The sequence below is a fragment of the Sminthopsis crassicaudata genome, chromosome 1, assembly GCF_048593235.1.
Source record: "Sminthopsis crassicaudata isolate SCR6 chromosome 1, ASM4859323v1, whole genome shotgun sequence".
Lineage (NCBI taxonomy): Eukaryota > Metazoa > Chordata > Mammalia > Dasyuromorphia > Dasyuridae > Sminthopsis > Sminthopsis crassicaudata.
The window spans coordinates 529,137,098-529,156,889 of NC_133617.1; the positions used below are offsets into that span (position 1 = coordinate 529,137,098).

The 19,792-nt window shown below is 36.6% G+C and overlaps 1 protein-coding gene and 1 long non-coding RNA gene across 7 annotated transcripts in view; one reads left to right on the top strand and one right to left on the bottom strand.

Moving 5' to 3' along the window:
• Positions 1-17,191, bottom strand: part of LOC141550813 (uncharacterized) — a 57,396-nt gene extending 40,205 nt beyond the window's left edge. The window contains exon 1 of the long non-coding RNA XR_012484686.1: positions 17,110-17,191. This is a non-coding gene — a long non-coding RNA (uncharacterized LOC141550813). The remainder of the gene's footprint in view (positions 1-17,109) is intronic.
• A 1,050-nt stretch (positions 17,192-18,241) lies between these two features.
• The window catches only part of TDRD7 (tudor domain containing 7), a 93,914-nt gene continuing 92,363 nt past the window's right edge, over positions 18,242-19,792 (top strand). The window contains exons 1-2 of one of the 6 annotated variants that reach the window (XM_074281815.1): positions 18,242-18,465; positions 19,536-19,640. The gene's annotated coding sequence lies outside the window, so the exon portion shown is untranslated. Of the gene's footprint in view, positions 18,466-18,538; positions 18,761-18,818; positions 18,987-19,535; positions 19,641-19,792 lie in introns of those variants that run through there. The other 5 variants (XM_074281813.1, XM_074281817.1, XM_074281818.1 and 2 more) reach the window with 5 other exon arrangements.

The following is a 19,792-nucleotide window of genomic DNA, read 5'->3' on the forward strand; positions in this document are numbered from 1 at the left end:
TTTTGCTGGGTATAGCTGGTTCTGTTCATCACTGATCAACTGGAACTGAATTGGATCCTCTCATTGCTGAAGAGAGCCACTTCCATCAGAATTGATTCTCATATAGTATTATTGTTGAAGTATATAATGATTTTCTGGTTCTGCTCATTTCATTCAGCATCAGTTGATGTAAGTCTTTCCAAACCTCTCTGTATTCATCCCGCAGGTCATTTCTTACAGAACAATAATATTCCTTAACATTCATATACCACAATTTACCCAACCATTCTCCAAATGATGGGCATCCATTCAATTTCCAGTTTCTAGCTACTACGAAAAGGGCTGCCATAAACATTTTTGCACATACAAGTCCCTTTCTCTTCTTTAATATCTCTTTGGGATATAAGCCCAGTAGTAACACATCTGGATTGAAGGATATGCACAGTTTGATAACTTTTTGAGCATAGTTCCAAATTGCTCTCCAGAATGGTTGGATCTATTCACAACTCCACCAACAATGTATCAGTGTCCCAGTTTTCCTACATTCCCCCCTTCAGCATTGGTCCTTATTTTTTCCTGTCCTCTTAGCTAATCTGATAGGTGTATAGTGGTATCTCAGAGTTGTCTTAATTTACATTTCTCTGATCAATAATTATTTGGAACAATTTTTCATATGAATAGAAATAGTTTCAATTTCATCATCTGAAAATTGCCCTATTCATATCTTTTGATCATTTACCAACTGGAGAATGGCTTGGTTTCTTATAAATTAAGAGTCAATTCTTTATATATTTTGGAAATGAGGCCTTTATCAGAATCTTTAACTGTAAAAATGTTTTTCCAGTTTATTGCTTCCTTTCTGCATTAGTTTCGTTTATATAAAAGCTTTTTAACTTGATATAATCAAAGTTTTCTACTTTGTGAACAATAATGATCTCTAGTTCTCTTTGGTCATGAATTCCTTCCTCCTCCACAAGTCTAAGAGGTAAACTATCCTATGTTCTTCTAATTTATTTATAATCCCATTCTTTATGCCTAAATCATCAACCCAATTTGATTTTATCTTGGTGTATGGAGTTAAGTATGGGTGAATGCCTCGATTCTGACATACTAATTTCCAATATTCCCAGCAGTTTTTGTCAAATAGTGAATTCTTATCCCAAAAGTTGGGGTCTTCTTATTAAAGAAAGATCTTCACCATCATAAAAGGGTTAGTGTGTATATTCCTCCTTATTCCTCTTATCTGCCCTTTATTTTTATAATTATAATTACACATATTAATCCATTTTTTGTATTCTCTGATCCAATCAAACTATTCCTCACACATAATTCTCTCATCTCTGTACCTTTGTACTAGAACACTTCCTTCTTACTTGTTTCTTAGGATACTCTACTTTGTACAAGAAATCATTTTGATCTTCTAGCTCCTGGTATCTTTCCCCAAAAAATTATCTTGAATTTTTAATAAGATATATAAACTTATTCTATGTATTATCTCCCTTTGAAGAATGTAAGTTCTTTTTTGTGAAGGTCCTGTTTCATTTGTGTTTTTGTATTACCAACACTTAGTACATTGTTAGAATTTAATAACAAGCTTGTTGATTGATCATGGGAGAAAAACCTTCAAATCAATTTGATCATGGACACATTTTGAGTATTTAAGAGATTTATCTCCTAATATCTACAAACTTTGCTGAATCAAATTTCTGAAACAAGCCAAAGAAAATAACATGTACTGAAATAAAAAGCTAGAAAATTTGAAAAAATGTGGACATCTGCACATACTTCAAAACAATTGCAGAAAACTCAAAATAAACTGCAAGTGGGATAAATCAACTTTATTCTCAATTTCTGTATTCCAAAGGCAAACTTTTCTGATGCCACACTGTTCACTCAGGTTTTTAATGGTGTGTGTCATATATTGTAGTTATTGAAATGTTTGATGGGTGAATAATGAAGGTACTGAGGCAAGTGGCTAGTTTCAACCTTGGGTGAAAAAAAATTTATATTTCTAAATAATTTCTAACTACAAACCAGCAGATAGGTGGCATATCAAGTTCTAATCCTGCCTCAGGCACATACTAGCTGTGTGACTCTGGACAAATCACTTAACCCTATTTGTCTCAGTTTCCTCATCTATAAAATTAATTGGAGAAGGAAATGGCAATCCCATTCATATATGTTTGCCAAAAAAACTCAAAATGGGGTCATAAAGAGTTGGACATTACTGAAACAACTAAACAACAGCAAACTATATCCCATTCACATACAATTTAAAGCAAGCCTGAAAGAAATTTTTTTAAAAAGTAAAAAAACACCATGATTAACTGAAGAGAGAGTTTACTGTTCATGATAGATTTGCATCAATAGGATAAGGATATAATAACAATGCATAATTTTTAAAAATCCTACCAAAATGAAGCCCAAAACTATGTAGTTATACAGGTCAATTTTGATCTCAAAGAAGAATGAGAAAAATGTTTCCTTAGGGAGGGGAACATGGATAAAGAATTGCATGTTCTGCCATCTTTGGGAGGGTTTATTTTTTCTTAACTATTTTTCTTTGTTAGAAGGGAAGGATTAAGGTAACAGGAATTTAGCCAAAAATGACTATTACATAAAAAATTAAGGCCACCACTAAGCTAAGTAAAAAACCTTCAATTGACAATGAAACTTTTTTTTTTAGCCTTAAAGCTTTGATTCAGGGTTTCTAAGGCACTTGTTATGTAAATATACTAGTACAGCTTTTGTGATCCTTCATTCCCCATTGTTCCCTCTATCCTTTTAAAACATGAATGCCTTCATCCTGGTTCTTAATATTCTTTCAAATTCCAAAGAATCTGAATTCATCAGATCTTTAACTTCATATCCAAGAAAGCACCTTCTTTCCATGAAGCTTGTGTCTATATCTGATTCTGCTTGCTGCATGCCTCATATCCTAGCCCTACTCTTACCCAGGTCCAATCCATCTCTATCTATCCATCTTTCTAACAGCACCTTCTACTGGAATCATTGAAATAATGCTATTATTTTAACACCCCCCCCCCAATAATCTTGATCTTTTCCCTCAAAGTGTTCCATTTCTCTTTGCACTAAGTGAAACCTGGCATTCCCTTCAAGTCATTTCACAGTAACTCTTCAGTGGAAGGTGTGCCTTCTCTCTTTCTATGTATTTTCTGAAAGAGAGGGAGGGGTACTCCAGTTTATTTCATCTGTTTGGGGACTTGAAGGAGAATTCATAATAAGAATCAGACAGGTTAGCAAATGCTCGAAACAATAAATTTTTATTGTGTTTCAACTCACACAAAGGAAGATTTGGAAATCAATGTGAGTAGAAAAATAAGGGAAAGAAATTAACCAGGATACTTCCCCAACACCTCTGAATGAAGACTGGAGAGGGACACAAACAATTCAGCTTGCAGGGGAAAGCCAGGGATTTGAGGGAAGGTTTTTCTTTGAATTCATCTGATTGGTTTCTCTTTTCTGATGTCATAGGAAGAGAAATAGTAGGGAATCACCCATGAGACCCAGCTTTACAAGCATGTAGTAAAGAAATTCTCAGAAAAGGAAAGGATGAAGAATTCAGGAGTAGAGTACATTTCTAAAGTAGAGGTTGAATCCAAAAGAAAAAAAAAAAAAAAAGAGCTCTCTTGAATGAAAACAACATTTAGAACGTTCCTTTTTCCCCATCACTATTTTCATACCACAACTTCAATTAAAGTTATAATGCAATGACACGAGCTTCAAACTAGGTAAAATGGTTTAAGTAATAGTAACTACCAACTTTCCTGCTTCCTATAGAAAGACAGGAGAGAGAGAGAGAGAGAGAGAGAGAGAGAGAGAGAGAGAGAGAGAGAGAGAGAGAGAGAGAGAGAGAGAGAGAGAGAGAGAGAGTGTTAGAGAGAGTTAGTTAAGTGACTGGGACAAGGTTTGGAACAGGTCAAATCTAGTGGTTCAGGCCATCCCACTTTGAACACTAATATGGAAAGATTTGCAACAAAGTTTCAACATTGACTCAGCAGGACATTGCTTCCTTGCACACATTTGCCCTAGTGATTTGCTATGAGAAATGAATGTTAACCCTGAGAAGTCCCTGATTCTTTGTGAACTGAGCTTTTGTAGTTAGGCAACAGGAACTATATTAACAATTAAGAGACTTAATTTTTTGGACCATTTGAACCTAGAGGATGATTTCATTACTTTTTAGAGAAAATCTAGCCTAATTAATGTATCAAGTCATTGGTAGGTATTACTTTATCATAATCATTTAAAAGCACTCCCTTCCTTCTATAATATCCCCTACCATTCCAATTGACCTCTTTTGTGCAATTCATCATTTTCAAATTTGTCTTTTAGACATATGTGTACTTTTCTTTATCCTGCAGCAACTAGTCCTAAAGGCAGGTAATATTATTTTATTGTGTCATATTTAGAAAGGATGTGCTTAATATTTCTGCTTTTATAGCTTATATAGCTTAATGTGATTGTTTTTATTATTATAAAAGTGTCATGTGATTATGTCATGTTCATTTTTAATGTCCTATTTATAAGAACCTATAAATTTTTATGCTCTAAATTTTCCCATAAAAATATATCATTTTTGTATTTTTGATTTTGTTTTTCTTTGCTTTGATTAGTCCAGCTTTGAGAGGACTGTTTAAAGTTTCCTACTATTACTGTGTTACTCTTTAAGGTTTTTTTTGCAACTCGGCTAACTTTTCTTTATGAATTCAAATACTATGCTATGTGATGGTTTAATATTGACTGGTTCCTTGTCTATGGTTCTTTTAATTATAAAGTACTTATTTTTCCATTTATAATGTGAATTTATTTTTGCTTTTTCTGACAGAATGATTGCAATTTCTACTTTAAAAAAAATCCATAGCTCTTTCCCCCCCAATTATCTCATTTTGAGTTTATATTTTTTTCTGCTTTATACATTTATTGTAAATAACAGATTTTGGCCTTTTATTCTTTTATCCATTCTGCCATTCATTTTATTGGATTATTTATTTAGTACAGTCATATTCAAAGTAATGAGTTAGATTTATGTTTCTTTAATATTATCTAGATTTTATGATTTTCCTTCACTGATCCTAAAATTAATTTTTGCATAACTTATTTTGACCCAAATTATTTGACCCAATTCTATTATATTTTTTGAAATATATGAAATACAAGATAGTTGTAAAACCTTGCATTACAAATTTTTCTGCCTCCCTCCTCTCCAAGACAGCAACAATCTGATATGGGGTACACATGAGCAATTATTACAAACATATTTCCATGTTTCCAAGCAGAAGAAAAATCAGATCAAAAGTGAAAAAAATAAGAGAAAAAAAATCAAGAAGACAAACAACAACAAAAAAAAAAAAGTGAAAATACTATGCTTTCATCCAGATTCAGTCTCCATTGTCCTCTCTTTGGCTACAGATGGCATTTTCCATCACAAGTCTTTAAAAATTAAGTAAGCAAGATTGAGGAAAATTTTTTTTTAAAAATCTAAAAAAAAATAAGATTATTTTTTAAAAGTTAACCAATTAGAAAAGGAGATACAAAGACTTTTTAAATATTTTGATAGTTTTTATTTACCAGATATATGCATGGGTAATTTTACAAAATTGACAATTGCCAAACCTTTTGTTCTAATTTTTCCCCTTCTCCCCCCACCAGATGGCAGTTTGACCAATACATGTTAAATATGTTAGAGTATAAATTAAATACAATATATGTATACATGTCCAAACAGTTGTTTTGCTGTACAAAAAGAATCGGACTTTGAAATAGTGTACAATTAGCCTGTGAAGGAAATCAGAAATGCAGGCGGACAAAATTAGAGGAATTGGGAATTCTATGTAGTGGTTCATAATCATCGCCCTAGAGTTCTTTTGCTGGATGTAGCTGATTCAGTTCATTACTGATCTATTGGAAGTGATTTGGTTCATCTTCTTATTGAAAATGGCCACATCCATCAGAATTGATATACAACGATCTCCTGGTCCTGCTCATTTCACTCAGCATCAGTTCATGTAAGTCTCTCCAGGCCTTTCTGAAATCATCCTGTTGGTCATTTCTTACAGAAAAATAATATTCCATAATATTAATATACCACAGTTTATTCAGCCAATCTCCAATTGATGGGCATGAGATACAGAGTCTTAAAGAAGAAAATAACTCTTTGAAAATTAGAATTGGGCAAGGGGAAGAAATCAGAGAAGCTATAAATGACCAAGAAATAACAAAACAAAATACAAAGAATGAAAAAATTGAACAGAATGTGAAACATCTTAAAAGAAAAACAATCGATCTGGAAAACAAAACAAGAGGAAAAATATAAGAATAATCAGACTATCCAAAAGCTGTGACCAAAAAAATCCCCAAAGAAACAAAACCTTGAACAATAATGCCAAGAAATGATCCAAATTTTCCTGCAGTGATAGAACACAGGAGGAAAATAGAAATAGAAAAAATACATCAATCCCCATCTCAAAGAGATCGTGGAATAGGATTGCCAAATCAAAGAGAAAATTTTGAAAAAAAGAAAAAAATTCAAATATGCTGGACAATTTGAATTGTACAGGACTTAAGAGCAGTCACAATAAAAGACCACAGGCCCTGGAATAAAATATACTAGCAATCAAAAGGACTAATCCTGTGAGCAAAAATATCATATCCAGCAAAATTATCCATAATATTGAATGAAAAAAAGGGGGCGCATCAACAAACTTGCATATTTTCAGTTTTTTTCAACTGAACCTGAACATATAAGAGTGAATATCAAATATTAATTTCAAGAAAGTAAACATAGATAAATTGTTTATGTGTTATATATGGAAATACATATCATATATTTAAGATTAACATCAGTAATTGGGCAGGTCAAAAGATTTGAGTATGATCTGATTCTAAAAGACAGGTAAAAATAGTAATTATTTTACACAAATGAGATGCAGAGTGAGACATTAAATGGGGGAAGAAGGCTTGTAGTTCTGAAAACCAACTCACATAAGGAATATATGTGTTCTAAAGAGTACAGAACCCTCAAAACTCTATAAAGAAATTAAGGTGAAAGGGAATAGGATAAGGTGGGATGGGATATAGAAGGATGTGTAAATTTATGGCAGTGGGACAAGGTGTGTATATTAATGGGAAAGAAATAAAGAGGGAAGGAAAGGGTAGGGCAAGAAACTAAGAAAGGGAGCCAGAGGTGGGGGGGGGGGGGAGTGTAAGTAACAGCAAGGCAAGTTAAGGAAATGAATTAAATACAAGAGTTTGCAACAATTAAAAATAGAATTTATTACAAAAATAGGGCTAATAATCATTGATCTTAGACAAAGTCAAACTTAAAGATTAAACCGAGAGAAATCTACATTATATGTTAGTAATATTAATATTGTTTTAGATTAACATTTATTTATGGGTAAATGTATACCTATATTCATATATGTAAGTGTCTGAGTATATGTAGATTGTCTATTTATGTATGTGTGTGTGTGTGTGTGTGCGTGTGTGTATAAATTCCTAGCACCTAGTACATGGCAGGCATTTAATAAATGCTCTCAATAGAATTAACAGTAAAATCCCTAATTCAAATAGAGAATAGACACCACTACTCCACTGTTGCACTAAATCCAAGTTAACCTGTTTTCTGCAACTGCCCTATTTTCCAGCAACACTAGACTGGAATGTGTAGGAGGCATTCTTACTCCAGACTGACATAATTTGTTGTTTGTACCCCAAGCTAAACTCCACTCCCCCCCCCCCCCCTGTGTTCTTGGGAATCAAGACAAGCACCAGTCTGCATTTGTCTAAAAAATTACTTATGCAGCTAGGATTCTTGAAGATAAGCAGACCCTCCTATTTTCATGGTCTAGCAATTTCCAAAAGAAAGAAATGTTGCTCTTGCCATCACCATGGTTCTCCCCTTTAGGAGGGGCTTTGTCCTTTTTCCACTTTCAGTGATGAGATTGAGTGTGAGCAATTTGCACTAAAGGATGGGATTGGCATAGGCATACCAAATGTTGGGGTTCAGCAGCAATTCACAAATGTTGGGGTTTGGTCATGTGACAAATTCACAGTGTCTTTTTTCTTTGAGAAAAGGTTATTTATGAGAAGAGGTTGCAGACAAAAAAAAAGGTAAAATAGGCACTGAAAATGGTAAATATGACAGATTTGGAAGAGCATATAGTTAGCAAGGAAAGGGGTTTTTAAGAATTTACAATAGAAAAAGACAAGTTCCCTAGTGGAACTCACAGTTAACTAGGAGAAAGGGAACAGATCATTGACTGGCAGGATAGGCTAAATCTATACAGTAGTTTAGCACACTAAAAGAGTTAGCTATAAAAAGAAGAAAAACTATTATAAGACATGGGGGAGGACATGGGAAGAAAGACACTAAGTGGTAGAATGCTATGGTGGGTTAAGTTGAAAGGAATTCAGCAAAGATGGTATATGCCATGGACAGATTTTAGTTTTCTGATCTTTATTTCGTTTTATTATCATAAATATGCAAACTTCTGTTTGGATTGTGAGCTCTTTGCCTTGACTTGAGTTCTATGTGCATGTTAGTTTTTCTTGTAACAAACCTAGTTATCTTGTAAGTTTCATGAATTTGTGATTACCTGTTGACAGCTAGTGATGGCAAATCATAAAGAGAATTTTGTGATAAAAAGGGTAACTTGAGAACAAAACAGCAGGACTGGTTTAATAATCTATTGGCAAGTCTCAGATAGAACCTGATTTAACTAATTGGGAATCCCTACTCTATAATATTATATAAGAATTTTCTTTCACTTTATTATGAAAAAGTAAAATAATTTGAAGTCATACCAAGAGGTCTAATGCATTTAGAATATTATTTGTTGTTTAATTGATTAGTTGATTTCAAATCTTTGTGACCCCTTTTGATGTTGGCAAAGATAATGGAGTAATTTACCAGTTCATTTATCCTTACAGATAAAGAAGCTGAAGTAAAAGTGTTAAGTGACTTGCCTAAAGTTGCTACTTTCTTTTTTTTATTTTTTTTAAAGGCTAAATTTATTCTGGGACTTAAGACTTCAGGGCCAGCAATCTATCCATTGCATCATCTAGAGGCCCCTTAGGAACATAATAGTTCTATTGTACTTTGCCTTAGTCACACCACATCTGAAGTAGTACAACAATATAGAAAAAAAACACTGTTACTCTTGTAAAAAAAAAAAAATGGTGTAATCACACCAAAAAAATAAAATTGGTGTAATCACATAATGAACTTTTGAGAAGAGAAGCCTTCTTGTATATAACAGATTGCTTCAAATTTTTCAAAGGCTCTCATATGGATAATAATTCTAATAAAATTAGAATTCTCTTTTAGGAATTGCCTTTCTTTTATATTTATATCCAGTACCTAGCTCTTTAATGTTTGTTGACTGATTGATTCTTTCTGCCCTATGGAGGCTCAGAAAAACAGATTAAAGTTGCAAAGTGAAAAATTTCAGTTTGATATAAACATTTAATTAGAGCCACCTAAAAGTGGTAGGAGCTTTCAATGGAGGTTTTTAATTTGTTTGATATTTCAGAGGGGAATTCTTAGTTATGAATTGGCCAACTCAGAGACCTTCTAACTTTGTGGAATTAGAAGTCACCTTAGTAGAAATAATATCTCCTACCTATTTAAATGTTATTGGTAAGAGGTAGACTGGGATAATGGAATACCTTAGTAAATAGAATGTTAGCCCAATGAATAACGTTCTATAGAAATCTTCTAACTGTGGATCCATTCTACCATCTGCAAAGATTCTATTGGTAAAGGTCTAGGTGGTCTTTCTAGTTCCATGCAAGATCAATTTGAGAAAAGTCAAGATGAGGAAAAGGAACTCTGAAATGGGGCAGTGATGATCAATGTTTTATAAATACTCTCTGAACTGAATCAACATGTATTCATTGAGCACTTATTATGAGCAAAGAACTGTGCTTAATGCCAGAAATACAAAAACAAACACAGAAAAAATTCCCGAAGAAGTTTTGCCAATTAGAAAAACTGGAGATTTAGAGAATTTCAACTTGGAAACATGACTAGAATAAGGCATCTTTTCTAAAATAAATGAAGAGATAGATCTGAATCAACCTGAATGTGTTACTTTATTATACAATTGTGTTTTTCTGAGTTTTCAACATAAAGTGGTACATTAATGTAGTTTCACAATTCTGTTTTTCAGGGCTTTCAATAGTCCTGTGGATTTGTACCATGTTGCTTTAGAGATCATCCAGTCTTTTCTGTGGATTAGCTGGATTTAGCTGAATCATCCTAGTAGTCATTATGAGCAGATTAAGAGAGGCTGCTGTGTCAGCAAACTATTCATATTTACATGAAGTCCATTTTACCAAGTGATAGGGTTATTTTGCTTTTACTTTTTCCTAGCATCTTAAAAATAAAAGCGAAAGCCCAGTGTTTTGCATTTTATTCAATAGAAGATAGTTAAGAGCTTAATAATGAAATTTTTAAAACTGGATCTGTCCAAAGGTTCTCTTGAGCTTATTTTTGAGCTTATTTTTCTGATCATAGGAGCAGAAAACGTGTTCCACTGGAAAAACTGAGTAACTGATTGCTATTATAATTGCTCTTTAAACTATTCAGTATACTGATTTAATGGATTACAAAAGGTATTAAATTTAGTAAAAGACATTGAAATATGCAAAATATTACATTTATTATATAGGGCCTCATATTGCCATGTTTTTCCAACTGATTGACTTAAGACTAATTTAGTCAATAACATTGTTTTGGTCAAAGACCACTGGATTTATACTCTAATAGAAAACAACTAGGATACCTACTCCACAAATAATACTCTTTTTCATTTACTGTGGAATTCTATCTTCCTTTCTAGTATACCTCTTACCCAGGACAATCAAATAGGAAGTGTTACTTCTATTACAGGTTTTTTGGACTTTATTAAACCCCCCAGGAACTATACCATTCTGCAAGATACAGTATCAGTGTTGGTAATGTCCATCATCAGCATCTTTTGCCCTAGGAATCCTCTGATTGGAGGACAAAGGAAGAATTACTCCCCAAACTTCCATTTCTTTTTCATATTTGTATCTTGAACATTTAGTACAGTGATTGGCACAAAATGGATATTTAATAAATGCTGACTGTTTTGAATGATTTAAAGAAAGTCACAATTTATCTTTGCTTGGGTAAGATAAGGGAAGAATCCTGAGCTCTTTGGGTCTCTCCAGATCTAACATTTTAGGAGTTTGGGTTTTTCTTTTACATTAGAAACTTCTGCTATATGTTTAGATTTCATTGTCATTTATTTCTCCTCCTAAAGGTACTTTAAGATGTAATTTTAAAAATGGAAAAAAATTTGGCTTAAAGATTTGCAATATCCCTCTCTCCTTCGAAAGAACAATTGAGAATAAATCTACACAAATACTCTGCCCAGAATTTGTTATGAGAAGTGAAAGGAATGGAAAAGCTTACACCAATCTTAACATTGGTTCCTTGTTTATACTGTTGTGTGTGTGTGTGTGTGTGTGTGTGTGTGTGTGTGTGTGTGAGAGAGAGAGAGAGAGAGAGAGAGAGAGAGAGAGAGAGAGAGAGAGCAGGATAAGACCAAAGTGATTCTAGAGTGAGCCATCTAAAACTCTATTCACTGTTTTCCTATCACCCTAATCTATAATTTAAAACAGCATCATTTTAGTTATTGTATCAAGAATTGGTCAATAAACAGCTGATCCATGAAAACCACCCATTATATCAAGAGTACGTATATGACAAAGTCCTCTCTCTCCTAGGAATCTATAATCCTATTTGAATAGACAAAGAATAGTTATACATACAGGGATAATATCTTTAAGTCTTGACATCATCCACAAATCTTTACAACTCTTTAATCTGACGCTCTTCACCCTGCTCCCTAGCCTGGGTGCTAAGCCGAGATGGATAGCCAACAGAGGTATAGGATTTTGGTAGTTGAACACATGGGTCTTCTGACCAGGTGTTCACTCGGGAACCAACAAGTTAGGGCATTATGTGAGTAGGTATAATAAAAATTCATCAAAAATTCAACAAATCTTCTACATGAAAGAATTGCATAGTATTTTATTATTATATTTCTCCTATGACTTATGCAATATGATTGGCAAAATCTTTCACAGTTCATTGCCTTTCCAGCCCTGGTTATAGTCTCTTCAAGACTTTCCCAGTCTCCACTCTTTGATAGACTAGTTCAACTCTACATTATCCACTATATTTGAATCCCTTATCCTATTACCTTTCTAGTTCTGCTACATCTTACTCCTCACCATGTTTCTTCAGTCCAGGAACCTTGATCTCCTGGTTGTTCCATGAATAACATACTCCATTTATTAGCTCTGAGTACTTTCTCTAGTTGTCAGGAATGCTCTCCCTCCTCCACTCCTTGACTTCCCACCTTTTACAGGAATCCTCCAAACCCTCTAGATTCTAATGCCTTCCTTTTGTTGTTTCCTATTTATCCTATATATAAAACTTACTTTATCTATGTTTGCATTTTCTCCCCCTTATTATTTTGTAAGCTCCTTGAGGGCAGGGACTGCCTTTGCCATTTTTTTTTTTTTTTTAATCTCCAACACTTCACATTGTGTCTGACACACAGTAAGTTCTTAATAACTATTCAATTAACTGAATTTACTATCTGATTAAATCCTTAAACTGGATTTCTCTTACCATCTGCCTCCCTAGTTCCTATTTACAAGCTATTAGAGCAGGCAGAAGTGCTAACACCATACTAACTTGGTCTACTACAAATTTGTTACCTAAGCTGAATACTCAATGTAACAAGTTAATGCAGTTTCTATTCTTCCCAAATAATTTATCCCATTAACCATATTAGTTGTTCCAAACTTACTCTTTTCCCTCAAATCTCCCTCAGAACTCCTTAAATCTGCTCAGTTGCATCATAAAAAATACATACACCTATCCTGTGCCATCAAAAAACAACTGAAACCATTTGCCACGACGTTATTCTTTATCAGCTCACTTCCCTCAGACATGATTTCCCACTAGTTTCTCCTTCATTCCAGTCTGAAAAATAGGTGGCCCTTCTCCTTGCCAAGGTCAAGCTCTCTAAAGGTAAGTATCCTTCATCCCATTTTATTTTTTCTCCAGCAAACTGCACCTATTATCATTCATTTTTCTAATCTTCAATCAATCCTTGATTTCTTCCCTGATATCCAAACATACCCAAATCTCCTTCATTATGAAAAAACCCTCTTGTTTAATATTAATCTGCCATTCCCCCACTAGCTATGTGGTCCTTTATCTCTTCTCTCCTTTTTCAGCTAAAATACTGGGGGATGGAGGGGAGGAATACTGCCTCCTATTCTCCTTGAAACTCTTTGTAATCTGGTTTATAACCTCATCATATAACTGACATTGTCCTCTTTAAAGTTATCTCATATTTGCCAAATCCAGTGGATTCTTAGTCTTTTTCTTTCTTAATCTCTCTGTATCATATTTGCTTGCCTTTGATTGCATCTCCACCTAGATGGTCTCTCTTCTGTTTTTTGTGATATATAGTTCTTTCTTGGTCCTCCTCTTCCTATTAAAATGGTGGATATGCTTCTAGGCTCTTTTTTTTTTTCCTGGACTCATCTCATTTTGTGACCTACATCTAAATTACTTATGAATCTATACATCAAGTTCTAGTTTCTGCTCTGATCTAGAAATTTCAAACTGGATGTCTCCAAAGCATCTCAAAACAAAGATGCACAAAAGAGTACTCATTATCTTTTCCCCAAAACCTGCACTTTCCTATCCTTCAAAAATACCACCATCCTTCTACTTACCCTGGATTTGCAAATGCAGTTTCATCGTTAACTCCTCATTCACATTCATTTCACATATTCAATTTCCAATCTATAGGCATCCTGCTAATTTAGGCCCTTATTACTTTTTACCTGTACTACTGATTTCACGCATCTTAAATCTTTCCTGGCTTCAACTTATCTTCAACACACATAACAAAGATTTTCCTGTCTGAAAAGTGAAGGTCACATATTAAAGGTAACATTTCCTATTTAAGTGTTTTTGATTAAAGAGGTGGAGTGGGAGAATAGAATTTTACAGTAAATGGAAAGGCATAGAATCTTGGTTGTAGGCTCCTTTTCTGTCTCCTTTTCTCTGATCTTTTAATTGTGGGATTCAAAAATGGTCAGTGCCTTAAGGATCTACTACTTTCTCTCTATATATTCTCTTTGTTGGAAGATAATTCAATTATTCTTATTGCTTCCACTATTTACAAGTCTAAACCATCTACCATCCTAACCTATCATTCGAGTCTCAATTTTTTCTATTAGCTATTCCATTTATATGTCTCCTACAGTCACTTAAAATGCAGTATATTAAAAAATGAACTGGCTATCTTCTTATCCAAAATTGCTTTTCCTTCCCAAATTTCCTTTAACTATTCAGGTACCTGAATTTGAAATCTTGTTATCCTCTTTTGACTATCTTTTCCCCTCCATTCTCAACATCTAAAATATTAATAAAGATTTATTAATTCCTTAAAATATTTCTTGTAACTCCATTCCTTTCTATTTCAATGATCATAACCCTAATAAAAGCCCTTATCACAGAAACCTAGAGATAGAGGTTTCTCAGAAGTCATTTAGTTCAACTAATAGCTAAACAAGAATCCTCTGTATAACATATTCTACCAGTTTTTCCTTTAAGACCTCAGAGGAGCAATCAACTACTTTTTAATGGCAGTCTATTTTACTTTTGCATATATTTAATATTTAGGAAGCTTTTTTCTATCAAGTCTAAATTTTCTCTTCTGTGATTCCTACTTGTTCCTAGTTTTATCTTCTCAAGCCAAATAGAATATCTGATTATATTCGATAAGAGCAAATACTTGGAAACTACCATCATGTATATTCTTCTCTCCTTGATGCTTTTCCCCTGTAGGCTAAAGACTCCTAATTCCTTAGTTCCTTCAACTAGATATTATATAGCTAAATTTCCAGTTCCTTCAAATGACTCAACATCTCAAGGTCATAACAAGGTTGACTATCTTGGACACCCTCTCCTCAAGTCATTCTTAAAGTATATCAATATCCTTCCTAAAATGTGGTACCTAGCTAAAACTGAATTCTCCACTACAAATATATGGACTGAACAATGATTAGGACTAGATTAAGGTTGTTGTGATTATTACAGTGTTGATCTCCTAATATACATCATTAAGATCCCCAAATTTTCAGATTAACTACAATTTAGTCTTGCACCCAATATTTTGCATTTATGAGGGTTTTTAAAACTCAACTGTAAAGTTTATTTACATTTTTTTGTAAACTGACAAAATTCAGCACAATAATCTTGTCAAGACTTTTAAATTCTTTTTTTATCTCTGATAGCTATCCTTTCCAGTTTTTGGTCAGTTGAAAATATGATGAGCATGCCATTCATGCTGTTTTTTCTAAATACTAAATCATGAATAAGGAATAGGGATTACACTGGTACAAAGCAAGATCAAAGAATGTTTTTTGCATTTTTAAATCAAGTTTTATTATATCTTAAAAAGTAAAAATCATTCTTAACTCACGGGCCATATGAAAACATGCATCAGATCAGATTTTGATTTTAAAGCATAATGCATAGAGTTATTTCCAACATAAATAAATGTTTGTTATCAATGCATGTTGACATCTTCTCTAAAACTTGCAATCTTATAATTGCTCATTACACTTTACTATAGAACTAGCATATTATTAATATTAGGGGTGAGACTTGAACCAAGATATTTAGTTCAAGTCATTGATAAGATTAAACAGAAAAAAGCCAAGCACACAAATTTGGGACTCTGCTGGTGAAATTCTCCCAAGTAAACATTGAACTATTAATGATTACTCTTGGTTTTATTGGATTTTGTGTCTTGTGAACTTCTAGGTGACCTACTATTATGCCAGTGGTATAATAAGTTATTCAGCAAGAGCTAACTAGGTGTAGGCAGTTTTTACCTCTCCCTGTCTTTACTAGCCTTTGTCAACTTTAGTTAAGAACCTTAATTTCTCTGAATTACTACAAAATTTTCCCAGATGACCACTATGGACTCTCTAATCTTTTCCTCTTTTTCTTGTTGTCAGATATATTCTTCATACTTCTACTCAACTAATCTATTTTAAATGATACTTTATAATGTTACTTTTGGATCAAAAATCTACAATAGCCCTCAATTGATTCTCACACCAAATACAAATACTTCTCCCTGACTTTAAGGCCATTCATAATTTGGCCTCTGCCTATCAATACAAATTGATTCTTCAATTAACATACTGTTATGAACCTACTGTTCTAATCAGTTTTAGTGTATCATGCTTATGTATTTTTTCCTCCCACACAGAATACCTTCTAATTCCATCTACATCTTAATCATCTTAAACTACCACCTCCTTCAAAAAGCTTTTCCTCACTTTTCTCTAGCTATGCCATTTACTAATCTGAAGTAAACGCAGTGTGTAAGACATGCTTCTTAAATGTTGGTCATTTCTCCCTAAATCTCTAGCTGCAATTATAGTCAGAAGGTGGATGAAGGGGTCCGTTTGGGTCTAGTAAACCCAAAGAACAAACTTATGTTAGAGAAGGGTACTTAATGTATTCCAATATAATTGCTTTCCATTGTAATACTGTGTATTTTTTTAAACATATTTTTAAACATTACTCTGAGGTATCCATAGGCTTCACCAATTTGACAAGTGGATCCAAGGCACAAAAACAAAACAAAACAAACAAACAAAAAAAAAAACCCTCTGCTTTAACAGTAGGCAATTGTTATCTTAAAAGAATTCCCTTTACCTAGTCTTCTATCAGTATTTCCCACCTAGCTGTTTTTCTAAACTTCATCTTGGTCTCCAGAAAGTAGCCATCCATCAAGATAACACTAACTCTAAATATCCCACCCACCTTGGAGCCTCCCTGTGTGCCTTTGGTTGGAGAGCTTCCCTATTGGGGGTTTTCTTGGCAAGTGGCTAGCCACTTCCTTGTTGTGCAGTTAATGGAAGTGAGATGGGCAAAGATGACGTCAGGGCCAGTCCTCTATCCAGCCTCCTATATGCTCAGCTATACGCATCCCACATACTCTGTTACGGAGTAATATAGCCTACCTGCTCCTCTGAACACACACAGCTTCCTCTCCCATCTTTATTCCTTCGCACCGATTGTCCCTCAAGCTAGGACACCACCCTTTGGGATACCGAATTTCTTTCACGCCTCAGAGTAATACACATCATAAACCGCATATATTTGACATGTACAATACATCATACACTGTATATGATACATACCACATACGGCGTATATATATCTATGTCTCAGATTACACACACACACACATACACACTACGTAGTGTGTGGGACAGCTGTGTGACAGGGGATGGAACGCCGGCCCTGAAGTCAGGAGCACCTGAACAGCTCGGTGAGGGGGCAAATCATTTGTCTGCCTCAAGTTTCCTCATGTCTAACAGGAGCTGGAAAAAGAAATGCAAACCACTGGGGTGCCTTTGCCAGGAAAACTACGACGAAGTCACACAGAATGGACAAGAATCACAGTGTGTATGCAATACAGAGCATGCGTCCCACACTGTATACGAGACATCTCCCAGCGCACATATTTCACATTCACAAACGGATACTTCATCGTTCACATATATGTGCAGTATATACATCGGAGTATCCGGACATATCCGTGCACATAATACAGGAGTATACATATAGATACATTTCACAGAGTGTATGGATGTAACATAGACCGCACTGCCTAGAATATGTAATACATCAGGGATTACGGATTCAGAAACACATTTACACAATGTGTACATATGAGGTCAATGCCACAATGTATAATGACCCGCATCTGCAGTGTGTATAATACATCTCACAGTGGGTGTAAAATAGAGATCACATATCCCACAAACTTACTCACAGAATTCCAAAGCTTAAAACTACACTAAGACTTTTGAGAGTGTGTGTGAGGAGACGGAGGCAGTGGAGGCGCCGGAGGGTTCGGGGGGAAACCAGAGACGGGCAGGGGGCCCCGTGCGTACTACACTGGACCCCTCCCCCGGCCTTCTCCTCCACACGCCGGCTCCGCCGGCTCTCCAGGCTCCGGGCCTAACCCGGACCACGCAGCCAGCGGGCCTCGGAGCGGGCCCTGCCCGCGGGCCTCGAGGGCACAACCGCCCGGTTCCCACTCACTCTAGCGACCAGCGCCCACGAGCCTCTTTCCGGTAGCGCGGAGTCGCGATCACGACGCGCGCAGAAACCGCTGGGTGGCGTCGGTTTCCCCTGCTCTGCTCAGCCACCCCGGGTGGGCCGGCCAGTCCGCTGAATCGGCCACTCCTCTCCACCGCGCTCCTCCCTCCCGGCTTCACTCTTGGTATTTGGTTGGAGGAAGACTGGTAGGAGAACCAGGAAGGCTGGAGAAAGTTGCGCGTGCGCACTAAGCAGGAAAAAAGAAGAAGGTGGATCGTCGCGGCGGTTGTGCGCAGGCGTACTACGTGGGGCGGGGCAAGAGAGGGGGCGGGGCGGAACGGAACGGAGATGTGGGGAGGGGTGGGGAAAACATAGGTAGGCAGGGAAAGGTCTGGGCGGGACGGGGCGGGACGGGGTGGGGTTAGAGAGCTCCTGAAGAGCTATCTCTGAGGTCCGGGAGCTGGCTGTGAGCAAACCGAAATTGAAAGTCGTGACCGTGGTGGCGACTGACCGAGGCGGTGCTGACCACCGGCGCGGGGAAGGATCCCCAGCGCACGGACCCAGGTAAGCACCCGCCCCTACCCCCCTGCCGGCCATTGGCTCTCCCCCCATCTCCAGGGAGACCGGCGCAGCCTCGCCGAGGCGGGCGCCGCCCACTGCGCTCCCGGACCGGTATCTCGGCCGCTTTGTACCTGGCCTGAGAGCGCCCCGGACTGGACTCGGGATCGGGCCGAGAGCGACGCCCCCTTGTACAGACCCCCGCAGCATCTCTGGCACTGCGACTCCGGGAGTGCGTTACGGCTGGGCCCGGGCGGGGCCCCCATTCACTCGGCTGCCCAGCCGTGGGGCTGGAAGTGCTCACTTCCAGCGCTTCCCTCAGCCGGCGGAGGGCGGTTCCCACGCTCAGTTAAATTGCCCTTGGCGCAGTTCTCCCCCCGGATTCCGTGCTCCGGGCTGCGAAATTGTCCTTGGGTCTAAACTGCCAGCGGGCTAGGACCGAGGCGGGGTGGGGGGCGGGGTGGGACGAGGGCTTCATGCCTTGAGTCCGAAACGCGGGAGCGGGCAGTTACTGCCTGGGATCTGAATCGGGAGCCGGGGAAAGCCTTGTCCCCTGCCTTAGCGTCTCTCTACTTGGAGAGGAAATTCATCGAATCTAAATCCTGTGCAGATTTCATTCATGTGACAACCGATCGAGGCTTCTGCTGTGTGGAGTAGCTTCTTTGAGACAATGGGTTTAAATTTATGAGGGGGGTGGCAGGTGTCGGACGTAATAATTAAGACTGTAACTAAGTCTTTAAGCTCCGTACAGTAAGTAAGCCTTAACCTTCCCCTAATGCAGATAAAAATGAAAGCCGGGACTGACACAGAAGTAAGCACTTGACGTATTCGTTGCTTGTTGACCGAGCCAGGCACTTGAAGTGACTTTCCTGGAGTCACATTAGTAGTAAGTAGAGGGAGGATTCGAACCAGATACCAATGAATTGACTTTTATTCCTTGTCCACCTCTTCGACCTACTAATTTTTGTGTTGGGTTTGTGGCTACGCGCTAAGTTCACCTGTTCGGATTGTTGGCTCCCTCTTCCTCAGAGGTCAAAG